Genomic DNA, 17,340 nt, shown 5'->3' on the forward strand with positions numbered 1-17,340 from the left:
GCTCTGAACTTTGCTCATAATATGTTTTGTGGTTTAACCCTTACCCATATCATCAAGTTCCACAACAACTAGGTAAATTATATAAATAAGTTTTATTTTGATTTTCAAATTTGGTCAGCTCTTATTAGAATATCTTAACTGTAATTAACCTCTGCATTTTTTTTTATTGCTGTCTTTGCAATATAAGCAGCTCAGTACAGTTTACTGAGGAAAAGATTGAGGTTTCTCTTTCTGTGTTTGGAACCCTTCCCTCCTTATTCATTTGGTGATGTCTCCATTCATCTTTCAAAGAGAAATAAAATAATTACTTTTCTTTATACCTTCCTACTTCCTTCAGCTTCACAGATTTATTTTCTCTGAGGTCAGTGGTGACATGATGTGATATTTATGCCACTTGTATGCTGTTCCTCTTTGCAAAGTCCTGTTGCTCCTTGAGGAAAAATTTGATGGCTTTAAGATGTAGCACTTAATAAATACCTATTGAATTGAATTTAATAGCCCTTTGCAGATTTTAAAGCACTGTCAGTCATTCTGAGCAACAAAATGACTTGTTCCACACTGATAAACTGGAAGTAGTGCTATTGCCTTTTTAAGAGTTTTAGGTATTCATGCCAGAGGTTGTGTTATTGAAGAAAACTGTGGTTTAATTGTGTTCTCTCTCTCTCTCTCTCTCTCTCTCTCTCTCTCTCTCTCTCTATATATATATATATATATATATATATATGTATATCTATTTATCTATATATATATTTCCATTTTTCTTTTTATCCCCTTTACTGAGGGGATTAATGGTTTACAGTCAACAGTAAAACACAGTAGTTTGTACATGTGTAACATTTGTCAGTTTTCCATATAATAATCCATTTTAATTTTTTTAAAACCAAAGCACTGCTCAGTTCTGGCTTAGGGTGGTGCTGGGGATTGAACCTGGGACCTCTTAGCCTCAACTATGAAAGTTTGTTATGTAAGCTACTGTGCTATTTCCTCAGCTTTTGCTTTGATAAAACTCATCATCACTGCCATACCTTCCTATTACTACAGTAATGGAGTGTTTTGGGCTGCAGATAACATAAATCACAACTCAACTTGGCTTTAACAATAAGGTATGATATAATTTCACATAAGAGAAACTTTAGAGGTAGACTCTGGAGTTTCTTGGCGTAAGGACTCCATCAGCATCAAATATGTAATGTTCCACTTCCTTGTTGTTCTGCTCTTATTCATCACTTTATTAGGCTCGTGGCTGAGTGATTACTGCATTGTCACACAAAAGCCATCACACAAATCTCTAGAGGTAGGGGGAATTTTTTTTTTTTTTGTAGTTCTTTTCTAGAAATAAGGAACACTTTCTTTAGAAGCTCCCTAGCAAACTTCTCGTGTTTTATTTGTTGCCTAATGTTGGTTTAGATACCCATTCCTAAGCTAATAAATGGCACTCAGGAGTACATGACATGCTGTGGGTCAGGTACATGACTATGGGTGTTGAAAGAAGAGTAAAAACCAACTTTGTGTTAGAAAGTAGAAGTAAAGAGATGCTACGTAAGTAAACCCTAGACCCTACTAAACTTGTTATTTGCCATAAATTTGTGATCAACAATAAGAATAGTAACATTATTATCATTTGCTGAGAAGTTACTATGTTCAGACACTGTACTCATTTTCAAATGAGAAATCTGAGATACAGAAGAGTCAAATAGTGGGGGTTGGCAGTGGTGGATCTTGTTGAACACACATGTTACAATGTGCAGGGATCCAAGTTCAAGCCCCTGGCCACCAACTGCAGGGGGAAAACTTCACAAGCAGTGAAACAATGCTGCAGGTGTCTTTTTTTTCCCCTCCCCAATCTCACCTTTCTCAATTTCTGTCTGTCTCTGTCCAATAAGTAGCAAATAAATAAAATAAAATAAGGTCAAATAGTACCTTGGTGCCCAAAAGAACTAAGGATTCTTCACTAAATGGACATTAAAAAAGAAGAGTAGCTATTTGGAATTTAATTACTTGTTGTTGTACTCCAAATATTATAAGTTAGGTATTTAGAGAGTTAAAAACATGCTTCTTGCCATTATTTTTGGCTAACAGAAAGCTGGCTGTGGAAAATGAATGCTTTTGTTTTGAAAAATCAAATGCAATAGATTAAAAAAAAAGCCACCACAAAGTTTGTTTATATCTTCATTTCATTCAAATTGAATAGATGAAATGGGATCTGGCCTTTTTCATATTGTTTATGTTCTGCTTTGCTTCTTGGTTCTGGGGCAGGATTTCTGGTTCTGTTTGAAATTTTTTTTCTTCACATCTATCATTTGCAAGATTATTGTGGAAATTAATAAAGTGAAAATATTCTTATTTAGTAAGCATTATAATTGTCTTAATCTGACATAATATGATGCAATTTCTTAGCCATATAAAATATCCATTAAACAAGCACATGTTCCTTCAGTCTTGGTATACTTTGTTTTGCTTTGTATTTTGGTTGAGGATGAAGGAAGGCACTTTACATAAATAACCACTTTAATATTTAAAATGAAGGATCATTTGAGAGTCTTACTTCTTTTCATCTCTCTCTTTTGATACCTTTTCATGTCTTTGAGTATGAAAGTAAAGTTAGATTTATGTTTCACTTTCATGAGCAAAAGGGGCTGTGTATATGAAGTACATGAAGTCAAAGCACTTTTTTTTTTTTTGGTTCAGCAAAGCTATGATGTAAATGTCATCATTGTGTGTGTATCTGTGTGTATGTGCACAAGTGCATGCACAAATGTGCTCAAGGACAGGAAGGTTACTTAGGACTGGTGTTACATCCTCTGGTGGATAGTTTCTTATTTCTCGTTCAGCTATTGTTTTACCAACAGCTATGTAAGAAATGGATGATATTACTTAGTCTAAATCAGCAGTTAGTAACTTTTGCTGTTTAACAAATCACCCCAAAACTTGGTGTCTTAGAAAAACAATTATTTCTATTTCTAATCTGTACCTACTATGTCTCATCTGGATATTTTTGTTGATTATGCTTGGGAATTCTCGTGTGGCTATGGTTAGATGGTGACTTAACCAGATGCCCATAATGGTTTTATCACATGACTCCTACTTTTCTAGGGACAAGCAGGTTGGGTTTAGATGATATGCTATGTCTCATTTAGCTGTATCTTCCGAAGTATTAACAGGGCTTCTTGTTCTCTTCCCAAGTAGTATGAAGATTTTCTCTATTTCAGGGGGATCTCTCTAGCAATATAACTGAACTTTTTACACATTTATTTAGGACTTTCAAAGTGCAAGTAAAAATGAAAATGTTTCTGCTTCTTTTGAGAATATGCCCAGGACTGAGTTTGTGCTTGTTGATGTCAATCACAAGGCCAATCTGAATTCAGTATAGATTCTTATGGGCATGAATATTAGATAGCTTTGCTCATTGGGTGCTATCTTTGGAGACTAGCTACTATTACAATATTTCAATCATCCATCCAATGAGAGATACCCGCAGCACTGTTTCATTGCTTGTGAAACCTCCTCGTTACAGGTGGGGATGGTTGAACTCACCTAGGTGTGCCAAGCCCCCTGCCCCTAGTAATAGATGTTTTAAAAATTGTTTTGGGGGCCAGGTGGTGGCACTCCTGCTTGAGTGTACATGTTACAATGTATGAGAAACCAGGTTCAAGCCCCTGGTCCCCACTTGCAGGAGGAAAGCTTTGCAAATGGTGAAACAGGGCTGCAGGTGTCTGTCTTTCTCTCTCCTTCTCTATCTCCCTCTACCCTCTCAATTTCTGTCTATCCAATAAATAAAGATAATAATTTTAAAAAAATTGTTTTGTACATACTGCATAATTTAATTTTTATTATTTAGAAAGTAAGTAGTCTTAAATTGTATTACTGGATGTATAGAAAAATTGTATATAAATTATGAAACATAAAGATATAATCTAATCCCTTACATTAACATAAACATTATTAATATCAATAGTATTGTATCTACTACTACTTTCTCCCAAATTCTTTTCTCTATTTCGTAGATAGCCATTATTCTGAATTTGGTTTATCCTTCTTTATTAAAGTTTAGTCATACACACACACACACACACACACACACACACACACACACACACACAACATATATATCCCACAATGACATATTATTTAGCTCTATGGTCATAACATCTGTTAGGAACACAGTATAATGTAGTATTTAATTCCCCGTGAATGGTGTCTTTTGATAAAAATGATCTTTCTGGGGGTCGGGTGGTAGTGAGGCAGGTTAAGTGCACATGGTGCCAAGCTCAAGTACTGGTGTAAGGATCCAGGTTTGAGTCCCAGCTCCCCACCTAAAGGAGAGTCGCTACACAGACAGTGAAGCAGGTCTGCAGGTGTCTATCTTTCTCTCCCGCCCTCTGTCTTCCGCTCCTCTCCATTTCTCTTTGTCTTATCCACCAACAATGACATCATAAAAACAACAATAATAACTACAACAACAGAAAAACAAGGACAACAAAAGGAGAAAAAAAAAGTCTTTCCAAAATATTTTCCATGTATTTGCTCTGTAAATTGTACATTCATTTTTAGTTTTTGTAGAGTACCCAATTGTGTTCTATAATTTCTTGCACTTATTTGTTGAAATTCTTATAAAATAAATATTTCTATTATCTATTTGATGACACAGAGGTATATAGTCTATACAAGAAAGGCATTCAGATGCATTTTATTTTTACATAGTCTCTATCCCTTTCCTTTTCCCTTTTATTGTTACCAGGGTTATTTCTGGAGTTCAGTGCCAACACTACAAATCCACCACTTCTGGTCCCCCCCCCTTTTCTTTTTCTATTTTATTTGCTAGTACAATGAGAATTTGGAAGAGGAGAGGGAGAAACAGAAACAGACCTGTAAATCCAACTCCTTCTGCATGGTTGTGTGTATGCTCAACTGGGTGTGTCATCGCCTGGCCCCTGTACATAATTTTTCAAAAGAATGAGCTTATGCCTAGGTATTTTCCTAGGATGCTCAATTATGTATTGTTTTTATTTACATTTATTTATTTATTTGCTCATATGTGAGACCATTTATGTACTTTATATATTTGGTGTGTTTCAATAAGTTGCACTAATATATATTTGCTTATGGGTACCTGTGAATATTTATTTTATTTTAATTAATTAATTTATAAAATGGAAAAACTGAGAAGACCATAGGATAAGAGGGGTACAGTTTCCACCACCAGAGCTCTGTATCCCATCCCTTCCCTTGATAGCTTTTCTACTGGAACCCTGTGGGAATAAGGACTCAGGGTCATTATGAGGTGCAGAAGGTGGAAGGTCTGGCTTCTGTAATTGCTGAACATGGGCATTGACAGGTCGATCCATACCCCCAGCCTGTCTCTCTCTTTCCCTGGTAGGGCAGGCCTCTGAGGAAGTGGAGCTCCAGGACATATTGGTGGGGTTGTCTGTCCAGGAAAGTCCAGTTGGCATCATGGTTGCATCTGGAACCTGGTGGCCCAGGCAAGACTGAGGCCCTCAAATTGCACTAATTTATTTTTGCCCCTGTATTTAGAAGCTCTAACATTTATAAGCATTCTAAACACAGCCTTTTATTTTTACGTTGTTAATTGCACGCACACTTAGGATTGACACTTTTATCGTTGTTTATTATAGAAAGATATTAAAATGCCATTTATATTCCTAGATAGTTCTTTATTTTGACACTACTTTGTTTAACACTAATATAGTCACACAAACTTTCCATTGTTTAGTGTTTGGGGGAGGAGCACAGGATTTGTTTATTATTTATAAAATTATTTATTTATTTATAGAGACAGACAGAAATCAGTAGTCTATGGGAAGTTAGAGAGGGAAAGAAAGAGAATCACCTACCTGCAGCACTGCTTCACTGCTTGTGAAGTTTCCCCTTTGCAGCTGGGGACCAGGGCTAGAACACCAGGATCCCAAAACCTCTGCTCCCCTTGCCTTTTCCTCCAACCCAGATTCCTTGCATTAGTGCAGTATGCCACACCCAGTCCAAGTTGCCCTTTGTATTTTTCCTTTATGTCCTCATTTCTTAAGTTATAACTGTATGTGAGGTCTTCTGGTATTTGTTCTTTTAAAAAAAATTTTTAAAAATATTTATTTATTTATTTATTTATTTCCCCTTTTTGTTGCCCTTGTGGTTTTATTGATGTCGTCATTGTTAGGTAGGACAGAGAGAAATGTAGTCAGGAGGAAAGACAGAGAGGGGGAGAGAAAGATAGAAACCTGCAGACCTGCTTCACCTCCTGTGAATCAACCCCCTGCAGGTGGGGGGCCAGGGGCTTGAACCGGGATCACTTACACTGGTCCTTGCGCTTTGCACCATGTGCGCTTAACCTGCTGCACTACTGCCCGACTCCCTGGAATTTGTTCTTTTCTTTTTGACTTATCTCACTTAACATGATTCCTTTGCAGTCTATCCAAGATGAGGCAAAGGAAATGACCTTATCATTTTTAACAGCAAAGTACTATTCCACTGTAGACACTGGACCAGAATCAAGTACATTGAAGGAAATGTTGGCAGAACACTTCACAATCTGCCTCATAAATGTCTTTGAAGACATGAGTCCAAGAGCAGGGAGGGCAAAAGCAAGCAAACAAACAAATAACAACTACTACAACAAAAACCCAATAAGAGTAAATCACATGCAGAAAAGCTTCTGCATGGCAAAGGGAACAAACCATTATCAAAATAGAAAGACATCCTCCACAATAGGAGAAGATCTTATATGGCCTGCGTCAGATAAAACATTTTCTATCCGCTAAGTCCAACTTCTGGACCATTTGTGATTTGCTTCTATTCACAATCTTTCTTTAGTTTTCAGGTTATATTATTTCTTATGTTTTTTTCCCCAAACATCTCATAATTGATTATATGCTAGGAATTATGTTTGAAACACAGGAAAAACTGAGGGAAACATTTGCCACTAAAAAGTGCACACTCCTTTTTACATATATCTTACATAGGACATTGAGTCAATGTCCTTTTCATTTGACTTGGGACTGTGTGGTTTTGCCATTGTGAATAAAGTTCATTCCTGTTTTACATATTTTGACAGTAGTTTGAGAGGATTTACCTTTCAAGATACTTACATCACTAACAAACTTTTATATGCCTGTATACTTATTGCGTATTTGCATATATTAAATTAAATCATTGGAATTTTTTCCATGATTTTCACCCCTCTCTCTTTTACCACCTGATTAATGATAGTTTATTGGTTCACTGTCTTTCTGCACCTGTGAAAACTCCCTCCATCTTGCTGTCTCAGCCTCTTGCTTTCGAGAACTTCTGAAATACACTTAAAGAATACTTGTTGGGATGCTGGAGGTTTTTCTTGAACTAGGCATGTAATTCAGACAACAGTAGGTGGGTCAACAAAGGACATCTATCACAGAGATAAGAAACTGTACTCATGTGACATCTGTTTTGTAAATCATTATCTCCCTCCACCCCCTGTAAGGTGATTTGGAGGGAGTCTGGTGGTATAGTAGCAGGTTAAGTGCACGTGGCACAAAGCAGAAGGACTGGGGTAAGATCCCCATTCAAGCCCTCTGCTCCCCACCTGCAGGGAGTCGCTTCACAGGTGATGAAGCAGGTCTGCAGGTGTCTTTCTCTCCCCCTCTGTCTTCCTCGCCTCTCTCCATTTCTCTTTGTCCTGTCCAACAACAATGACATCAATAACAACAGTGAAACAACAAGAGCAACAGAAAGGGAATAAATTAATAGTCTTTTTTTAAAAAAAGGTCATTTGGAAAGCAATTAGAAAAGAAAAAAAAAGTATATGACCAATTTATCAGTTACCAGAAGGCAAGGGAGCTTCTTGATGGGTAAATCAGGTTAAAGGATTAAACTATCTGTTGCAATTTTTAGCAAAGGATAGTTATAGTGGTTTTAATATAGTTTTTACAGATACTGGTTTATATTGATGCATACCTGAAAATTACATAGTGGCATAATGTGATATTACTGCAAAGAGAGCCACCAAAAAATGAGTGACTTCAAGTCTGAGAGGCAGCATGTCTGTATTGTTAACCACAGATTCTCTGACATGACAGACTGGACAAAGGAACTTACTCAGTTTCTGCAGCTTTTGTTGTTGTTGTTGTTGTTGTTCTCCATTTCTACGTTTTTGTTTCTTTGTAATATATTTCATTCTGTGAGAGTATTATTGTCACAAAACTGGGAGTTTTCCTATATTCGCAGTTGCTTTTGTTCAAGCAATAAAATATTTTGTAGTTTAATTATTCCTTTTTACTAAAATTGATAATAACGATAGTAACTAATAAATATAAAACACTGAGCCAGAGAGTTTGTGAAGTGTTAGTGCATGGGACATACATGCAAGAGGTCTCAGGTTTGATCCTTGGCACCACCAATAGCCAGAACTGAATGTTGCTCTGGTAAAATAAATAAAGAAAAATTGATAAATAAACATAAAGTATTAATTTTTGTGGCCTATGCCTTTTACTGTAGGTGAAATATTTTCCATGTGGAGAGAAGGGAATACTTCTACACTGTTTGTGGGATTGTAAATTAGTTCATCTCTGTGGAAAACAGTCTGGAGATTACTAAAAGCATTAAAAATTATCCTACCATGTGACCAAGATATTTTTCTTTTATATATTTGTCCAGGGAACATACAGACACATATCCAACAAAGATCTATGCACATCCATGTTCATGGTGGTTCCATTTGTAATAAGCAACATTTGGAGACAACACATGGATGGTTAAAGAAGTTGTGACATATATTCACAGTAGATTACTACACAGCTACACACTCCTTTGCTACACATGAAACTGGAAAGAATTATGTTGAGTGAGATAAGCCTGAAGGAGAAGGATGAATACTGGATGATTTCTGGGGCTCAGTGCCTGCACTATGAATTCACTGCTCCCTTGGCTGTTTCCTCTCCTCTCCTCTCCTCTCCTCTCCTCTCCTCTCCTCTCCTCTCCTCTCCTCTCCTCTCCTCTCCTCTCCTCTCCTCTCCTCTCCTCTCCTCTCCTCTCCTCTCCTCTCCTCTCCTCTCCTCCCCTCCCCTCCCCTCCCCTCCCCTCCCCTCCCCTCCCCTCCCCTCCCCTCTCCCTTCCCTTCACGTCTCTGACAGAAAGAGACATTGAGAGGTGAGGGGAAGATAGGGAGAAAAACACCTTCAGACCTCCTTCACCTCTTGTGAAGCAACTGCACCCTGGCACCCCCCACTCCCCACACTCTCAACCCTCCCCTCTGAGGTCTCTGAGATCCTTGCACTTCAACTATGTGCCCTTAACTGCGTGTGCCACCGCCTGGCCCGTACCTCTTCTCTTTCTGCCTTTCTTTCAATCTCTGTCTTTCACCCTATTTCTGGTGGTGGTTGGGGGGTGGCATTGGGTGGGGGAAAGAGGGGCCAGGTGGTAGCGCAGTGGGTTAAGGAAGCGCAATGACTGGCATAAGGACCCTGGCTCCCCACCTGCAGGAGGTCACTTCACAGAAGGTGAAGCAGGTCTGCCGGTGTCTATCTTTCTCTCCCTCTCTGCCTCCCCTTCTCTCTCGTTTTCCCTCTGTTCTGTCCAACAGCAATGACAACAATAACAACAATAGCAACAATATGGGAAAAATGGACTCCAGGGGCAGTGGATTGTAGTGCAGGCACCAAGCTCCAGCAGTAACTCTAGAGGCAAGAAAAAAACAAAAATACTGAGAATAAAAAAAAAGTTTGAACCGGGACCATGCACCTGTCCTTGCGCCTCGTACTATAGTGCGCCACCGCCTCCTACCCTGGATGACTTCTCTTGTGGACTCTAGGTTATCACTGCAAATCTGGTGTCTCAGCAGGGGAAGGGAGGATTACAAAGGGAAGATGGGGGACCTGAGTCCCTGTGGTAGAACATGATGACGGCCTGGTTAAGGGTGAACTATACTGATAACCTGTATTGGGGAAATGTACCTTTGTCGTAACAAAAATTCTATAAGTCAACATTTCCTTAATGAAGTGGTACTGGATTTGGAAACCCACTGTTTAATTACTGCTGTTGTAATATGACTACTCCTCTACCTTTCATTGTGTTCTTCCTTGCCATGAGGGTTTTTTTGGGCCTGTGTGATTCCATTACTCCTGGAAAACTCTTTAACTACCAGATAGAGAGAAATAGAGAAAGGGAGGGAGGGAGGGGGAGAGAGAGAGAGAGAGGTGAGGGGAGAGGAATGGGGAGAGGGAGAGGAAAAGTGAGAAATACTTAGCATTACTCAACCGCTTGTGAAGCTTCCCATGTGCATGGTGCTCTCATTCGGTGCCAGGAGCTCAAACCTGATCCTCAAGTGTGGTAGAGTGTGTGCTCTTTTAGGTAAGCTGTCTTCCACGCCCATTTCCTCGCTATGGTTTAAGTAGGTGATAACTGTAAAATTGGCTTTTCTTTGGGTTGTTTGTTATTTATCAAAAAAGGAAAAAAATGTGTTCTGTTTGATAGATTACTGTAAATATGTTTGTTGAATTTGTTGAAGAGTATAGATCACAGAGGCCTGAATATTGGAGAAGCAGTAAATGTGTGTTGATGAATATGATCTTTGGACTTGACCTGCATTAGACATCTTCACTTATTCCATCTCTTTATTAAGCTCCTTATGTTTTTTTGTCTTGTCTATAATAGGTTCCAGGTTTGATAACTGGGGACACTTGGGAGACTAAAATCATGTGTGTTCTATCACTTTTAAGGCAGTCCTCTCTTTAATTTCACAAGACAGGCTAGAAAACCTGAAGTAACCCAACTCCAAAATTGGCATTAAATCCTCCAACAGGGAAAAGGTGACGTACTGTGTAATAAATTCCTTTGTTGAAAAAGAGATGTTGCAATACTAGAAACTGAAGTACTAAATGTTTCCTTTAAATTTGGAAAGGCCTTTCCTCATTACTTATCTGTCTCTGTGGATTTCCAACAGGAGATGTGTTGAAAGATTTTTCAGATGCCCACTAGCCACAGTGAGAGTGAATGGCAGCATTTATAAGATGACATAAATACTTCAAAATCATCAGTAATCCTCGGAGATTGTGCTGTGCCAGTGGTACTGAATGTGAGCTTTTGTTACTGCTGATACTGTACTCTTGTATGCAAGCTGCCCAGGAATGTGATTATGTCTCCTTGGTGAAAGCAACTCTACAAGAGTCTCCTGGGAGCTCTTTGTATCAGAGCTGGGGCTAGATAGTTAATGTCTCTCAAAGGAGGGAAAGATCTGTGAGGTTAGGAGTTAATATGTAAACGTTCTAATATCTCTCTGAGATCCTGTGAAGGAATTATATTATAATCCTCTACCACTTAAACACTACATTTGACTAGTATGTTAAAAAACTTGGTACATTATGTGGAAAACTGAGAAATGTTATGCATATACAAACTGTTGGATTTACTGTTGAATGTAAAACATTAATCCTCCAATAAAGGAAAAAAAACTTGATACATAAAGACGTTTAATATTTTATTTTGCAATAATTTAATGCATCCCACCATGATTGCCACTAAATGAAACAAAGAGAAAGATTAAAAATTATCTGAGATGTTCCAAAGGTGATCTTAATTATCAAAAATTGGTAATTTTGCATGTTTATTATTATTATAAAACCTTTTAAATTTGTCATTTACCTTTTGTAGTTATAATATTATTTGATAATATAATTTTTTTCCTCACAAGTATGTCACATTTGTGTTATTTCACTACTCCTGAGTCAATCCCCTCATCTCCCTTTCCCACCCCTCCCAACCCTTCTTATTTTTTTTAAAGCATTTTTATTTCAGACAGAGAGGGAGAGAGAAGGGGAGATACCACAGCACCACAGTACTCTTAATCCATGGGAATAGCTTCTCATCTGTCCATGGTGATCCAGTGTGATATTTGGTCTTTCCTCATGGTAACCATGTGTGCTCAACCGCATGCACCACCACACAGCTCCCAATTGCCTTACTCCTTGTATTAGGGAGAAACAGTTCAGTTATCCACCATTAAATATGTGTTGCCAATTGTAAATTATTTGCAGATATTTTATTTCTAGAAATTGATAGACTCGACCAGATTCAGGTGTATTTTTTCATATGGGGGCACAATTATAGGAGCATAATTTTTATCAAAAGACATCATATCTAGTTTTTTTTTTTTTTTTTTTTGCCTCCACGGTTATTGCTGGTGCTTGGTGCCTGCACTGCTCCTGGAGGCCATTTTTTTCCATTTTGTTGCCCTTGTTGTTGCCATTACTATTATTGTTGTCATTGTTGTTGTTGGATAGGATAGAGAGAAATCGAGAGAGAAGGGGAGGAAGAGAGGAAGAAAGAAAGATAGCCACCTGCAGACCAGCTTCACCATCTGTGAAGTGAACCCCCTGCAGGTAGGGAGCTCGAACTGGGATCCTTACGCTGGTCCTTGTGCATGGCACCATGAGCACTTACTCTGCAGTGCTGCTGCTTGACCCCCATCTAATTGCATCTTTTTGCATATTAGCCATTGGTGATTACTTCCTATATCAATTATTATTATAGTCTACAAACAATTTCATTCTAATTCTGTTAATTTCTTATTAACTAGAATCATTCTATGAAAACAACAACAACAACAACGCCTTTATAGCCTGTTTACCATTCTGCACAGTTCGTATATGCAGGCAAAACAAAAGCTTAAGTTTCATAAATCCATTTTGGAATAGTAAGTTATTTCATAGTATCATTCAAAGGTGACAAGCATTTTATTATTATTATCATCATTATTATTATTTAAAAAATGGAAATATTGACAAGACCATAGGATAAGAGGGGTACAACTCCACACAATTCCCACCACCAGAACTCCGTATCCAATCCCCTCCCTTGATAGCTTTCCTATTCTATTTCCTTATGTGTTTCAGCTCATTCAGTTGCCATTTTCCTTGTTGCTAAATAAGTGTGCACTTAAATTTTTTTCCTTTAGAAAAAGGATTTATCAGATTTCCTCTGTGTTACTAGGTTGTCATTCTTTGTATAGTTCCTTTGTTTATCTGAGATCCAAGAGCATAAATAGAACCTTGCATGAGAATAGATAAACAAAGGTTGTAATAAAATTCCCAGTTCTAAGTGGGTGAGTAAGATGGAACTGTTTGCCTTTGAATCATACTTCAACTGTAAAGTTGTACGCACCAAGAAACTTAAGAATTTTGTGGGTAAAACCACAGAAGTCAAACTTTTCTTTCATTAGAACCTATAGGAGAATAAACTTTTGGTGTCAAGGCTCTTATGTCAGGGTGATGTCAGAAAAGAAGTCATAATTTTAAAAGTTTCTTGGTAAAAATCAATCATTAAAACACCCTGTAGGTTCTTGTATAACAGCTCAGGAAAAAGTTTCTGCCACATATTGTGTATTTTTGATGTGATGTTAACTTTATGTGGTTTAGCTGTTTGACTAAAGGTATGTGTACATAACCTTCTGAACACTCATTTAGCTTATAATCTGCCAATTTCCTAGCAATTATTATTGTTCTAAAGTATAACATTTCACTGTTCAACATCAAATAACTACAAACAGGGAATTAAATTTTATAGATTTTTTTTTATTTCACAATTTTGTTTTACTAACTTTTTTAAAAATTTATTTCTTTATTGGGGAATTAATGTTTTACATTCAACAGTAAATACAATAGTTTATACATGCATAACATTCCCCAGTTTCCCATTTAACAATACAACCCCCACCAGGTCCTCTGTCATCCTTCATGGACCTGTATTCTCCCCACCCATCCACCCCAGAGTCTTTTACTTTGGTGCGATATGCCAATTCCATTTCAGGTTCTACTTATGTTTTCGTTTTAGATCTTGTTTGTCAACTTCTGCCTGAGAGTGAGATCATCCCATATTCATCCTTCTGTTTCTGACTTATTTCACATAACATGAATTTTTCAAGGTCCATCCAAGATCGGCTGAAAATGGTGAAGTCACCATTTTTTATAGCTGAGTAGTATTCCATTATGTATATGTACCACAACTTGCTCAGCTATTCATCTGTTGTTGGACACCTGGGTTGCTTCCAGGTTTTGGCTATTACAAATTGTGCTGCCAAGAACATATGTGTACACAGATCTTTTTGGATGGATATGTTGGGTTCCTTAGGATGTATCCCCAGGAGAGGAATTGCAGGATCAAAGGGTAGGTCCATTTCTAGCCTTAGGAGGGTTCTCCAGACTGCTCTCCACAGAGGTTGGACTAAATAACATTCCACCAACAGTATAGGAGGGTTCCTTTGACCCCACACCCTCTCCAGCATTTGTAGCTGTTGCCTTTTCTGATGTATGACATTCTCACAGGAGTGAAGTGATATCTCATTTTTGTCTTTATTTGCATTTCTCTGACAATCAGAGACTTGGAGCATTTTTTCATGTGTTTCTTGGCCTTTTGGATCTCTTCTGTGGTGAATATTCTGTCCAAGTTCTCCCCCCATTTTTGGATGGGGTTATTTGTTTTGTTGTCGAGTCTGGCAAGCTCTTTATATATGTTGGTTATTAGCCTCTTTTCTGATGTATGGCATGTAAAGATCTTCTCCCATTCTGTGAGGGGTCTCTTGGTTTGGTTTCTTTTGCTGTGCAGACGCTTTTTAATTTGATGTCGTCCCATAGGTTTATACTTGCCTTAGTCTTCCTTGTAATTGGATTCGTTTCATTGAAAATGTGTTTAAAATTTATGCGGAAAAGAGTTCTGCCAATATTTTCTTCTAAGTATCTGATAGTTTGTGGACTAACATCCAAGTCCTTGATCCACTTGGAATTTTTTTTGTATTTGGTGAAATACAGTGGTTCAGTTTCATTCTTCTGCATGTTTCAACCTATTGTTTCCAACACCATTTGTTGAAGAGACTCTGCTTTCCCCATTTAATAGTCTGGGCCCCTTTGTCAAAGATTAGATGTCCATAGGTGTGGGGGCTCACTTCTGGGCTCTCAATTCTATTCCACTGGTCAATCTGTCTATTCATGTTCCAGTAGCAAGCAGTTTTGATGATAATGGCCCTATAATACAGTTTGAGATCTGGAAGTGTGATGCCTCCGGTTCTGTTCTTTTTTCTCAAGATTGTTTTGGCAGTTCTAGGTCTTTTCTGGTTGCAGATAAACATTTGTAGTATTTTTTTCTGTTCTCCTAAAAAATGTGCTTGGCATCTTGATGGGGATAGCATCAAATTTGTAGATGGCTCTGGGTAATATATTCATTTTGATGATGTTAATTCTTCCAACCCATGAACATGGAATATCTTTCCACTTCTTTGTGTCTTTTTCAGTTTCTTTGAGTAGTGACTCATAATTTTCAGTTTACAAGTCTTTCACTTCTTTGGTTAGGTTTACTCCTAGATATTTTATTGTTTTTGTTGCTATAGTAAAAGGAATTGATTTCTGCATTTCAATTTCTTCTAGCTTAGTGTTTGCATAGGAATGCCACTGACTTTTGAATGTTAATTTTGTAGCCTGACACCTTACTGTATAGCCTGATGATTTCCAAAAGCTTCTTGCTGGATTCCTTAGGTTTTTCCATGTATACTATCATGTCATCTGCAAATAAGGAGAGTCTGACTTCTTCTCTTCCAATCTGTATCCTTGAATTCCTTGCTCCTGCCTGATTGCTATGGCAAGAACTTCCAACACTATGTTGAATAGTAATGGTGATAGTGGGCAGCCCTGTCTAGTACCTGATCTGAGGGGAAATGCTTCCAATTTTTCACCATTGAGTATGACGTTGGCTGTAGGTTTGCTATATATAGACTCCACTATCTTCAGGAATTTTCCATCTATTCCCATTTTTTGTAGTGTTTAGATCATAAATGGATGTTGTATTTTTTCAAAAGTTTTCTCTGCATCTATTGATATGACCATGTGGTTTTTGGTCTTGCTTTTGTTGATGTGGTAGATCACATTGATAGATTTACGTATATTAAACCAACCTTGCATGCCTGGGACAAACCCCAGTTGGTCACGGTGAACAATCTTTTTGATATACTGCTGTATCCGGTTGGCTAGAATTTTGTTCAATATTTTAGCATCTATGTTCATCAGAGATATTGGTCTGTAGTTTTCTTTTTTGGTTGTGTCTCTGTCTGCTTTTGGTATCAGGGTGATGTTGGCTTCATAGAAGCTGGCAGGGAGTATTCCAGTGTCTTCAATCTTCTGGAAGACTTTTAAAAGTAGAGGTATTAGTTCTTCTTTGAAGGTTTTGAACAATTCATTTGTAAAACCATCTGGTCCAGGACTTTTAGTTTTGGGAAGATTTTTGATAACTGTTTCAATTTCATTAGCTGTGATGGGCCTGTTCATGTTATCCACTTCCTCTTTACTTAGTTTTGGAACTTGGTAGGTATCTAGGAAATCGTCCATTTCTTCCAGGTTCTCTAGCTTGGTGGCAGATAGTTGTTCATAGAAGCCTCGCATGATATGTTGAATTTATGCGGTGTCTGTCGTGATATCTCCTCTTTCATTTACTATCCGATTTATTTGAGTCTTCTCCCTTTTTTGTTTTGTGAGTCTTGCTAAAGGTTTGTCGATTTTGTTTACTCTTTCAAAGAACCAACATTTACCTTTTTTGATCTTTTGTATGGTTTTCTTATTTTCAATGTTATTTATTTCTGCCCTAACTTTATTTCTGTCCTTCTGGTTGCTTTAGGGTTCCTTTGTTCTTCTTCTTCTAGGACTTTAAGATGTGCAATCAGGCTGTTTATTTGTGCTTTTTCTTGTTTCCCAATGCGTGCTTGTATAGCTATGAACTTCCCTCTTAGTACTGCTTTAGCTGTGTCCCAAATATTTTTATATCTTCTGTCTTCATTTTCATTGAACTCTCCAAACATTTTTACTTCTTCCTTGATTTCCTCTTTGACCCAGTAGTTGTTAAGAAGTGTACTGTTGAGCTTCCACATTTTGGGACTATTACTAATCTTTTGTTGATTGTTAAGTGTTAGTTTAATTCCACTGTGGTCTGAGAAGATGTTTGGGATGATTTCAGTGCTCTTGAATTGGCTGATGCTGTCTTTGTGGCTTAATATATGGTCTATCCTTGAGAATGACCCATGTCGATTTGAATAAAATGTGTATTCCAAACAGAAGGATGAATATGGGATGATCTCACTCTCAGGCAGAAGTTGAAAAACAAGATCAGAAACGATAACACAAGTAGAACCTGAAATGTAATTGGCATATCGCACCAAAGTAAAAGACTCTGGGGTGGATGGGTGGGGAGAATACAGGTCCATGAAGGATGACAGAGGACCTGGTGGGGGTTGTATTGTTAAATGGGAAACTGGGGAATGTTATGCATGAATAAACTATTGTATTTACTGTTGAATGTAAAACATTAATTCCACAATAAAGAAAT

At 37.7% G+C, this 17,340-nt stretch overlaps 1 protein-coding gene across 2 annotated transcripts in view; it reads left to right on the forward strand.

The window, feature by feature from the left end:
* The window catches only part of TASP1 (taspase 1), a 226,737-nt gene that overhangs the window by 88,951 nt on the left and 120,446 nt on the right, over positions 1-17,340 (forward strand). The gene's annotated exons all lie outside the window — the stretch shown is intronic.

This window comes from Erinaceus europaeus, chromosome 1 (genome assembly GCF_950295315.1).
Source record: "Erinaceus europaeus chromosome 1, mEriEur2.1, whole genome shotgun sequence".
Lineage (NCBI taxonomy): Eukaryota > Metazoa > Chordata > Mammalia > Eulipotyphla > Erinaceidae > Erinaceus > Erinaceus europaeus.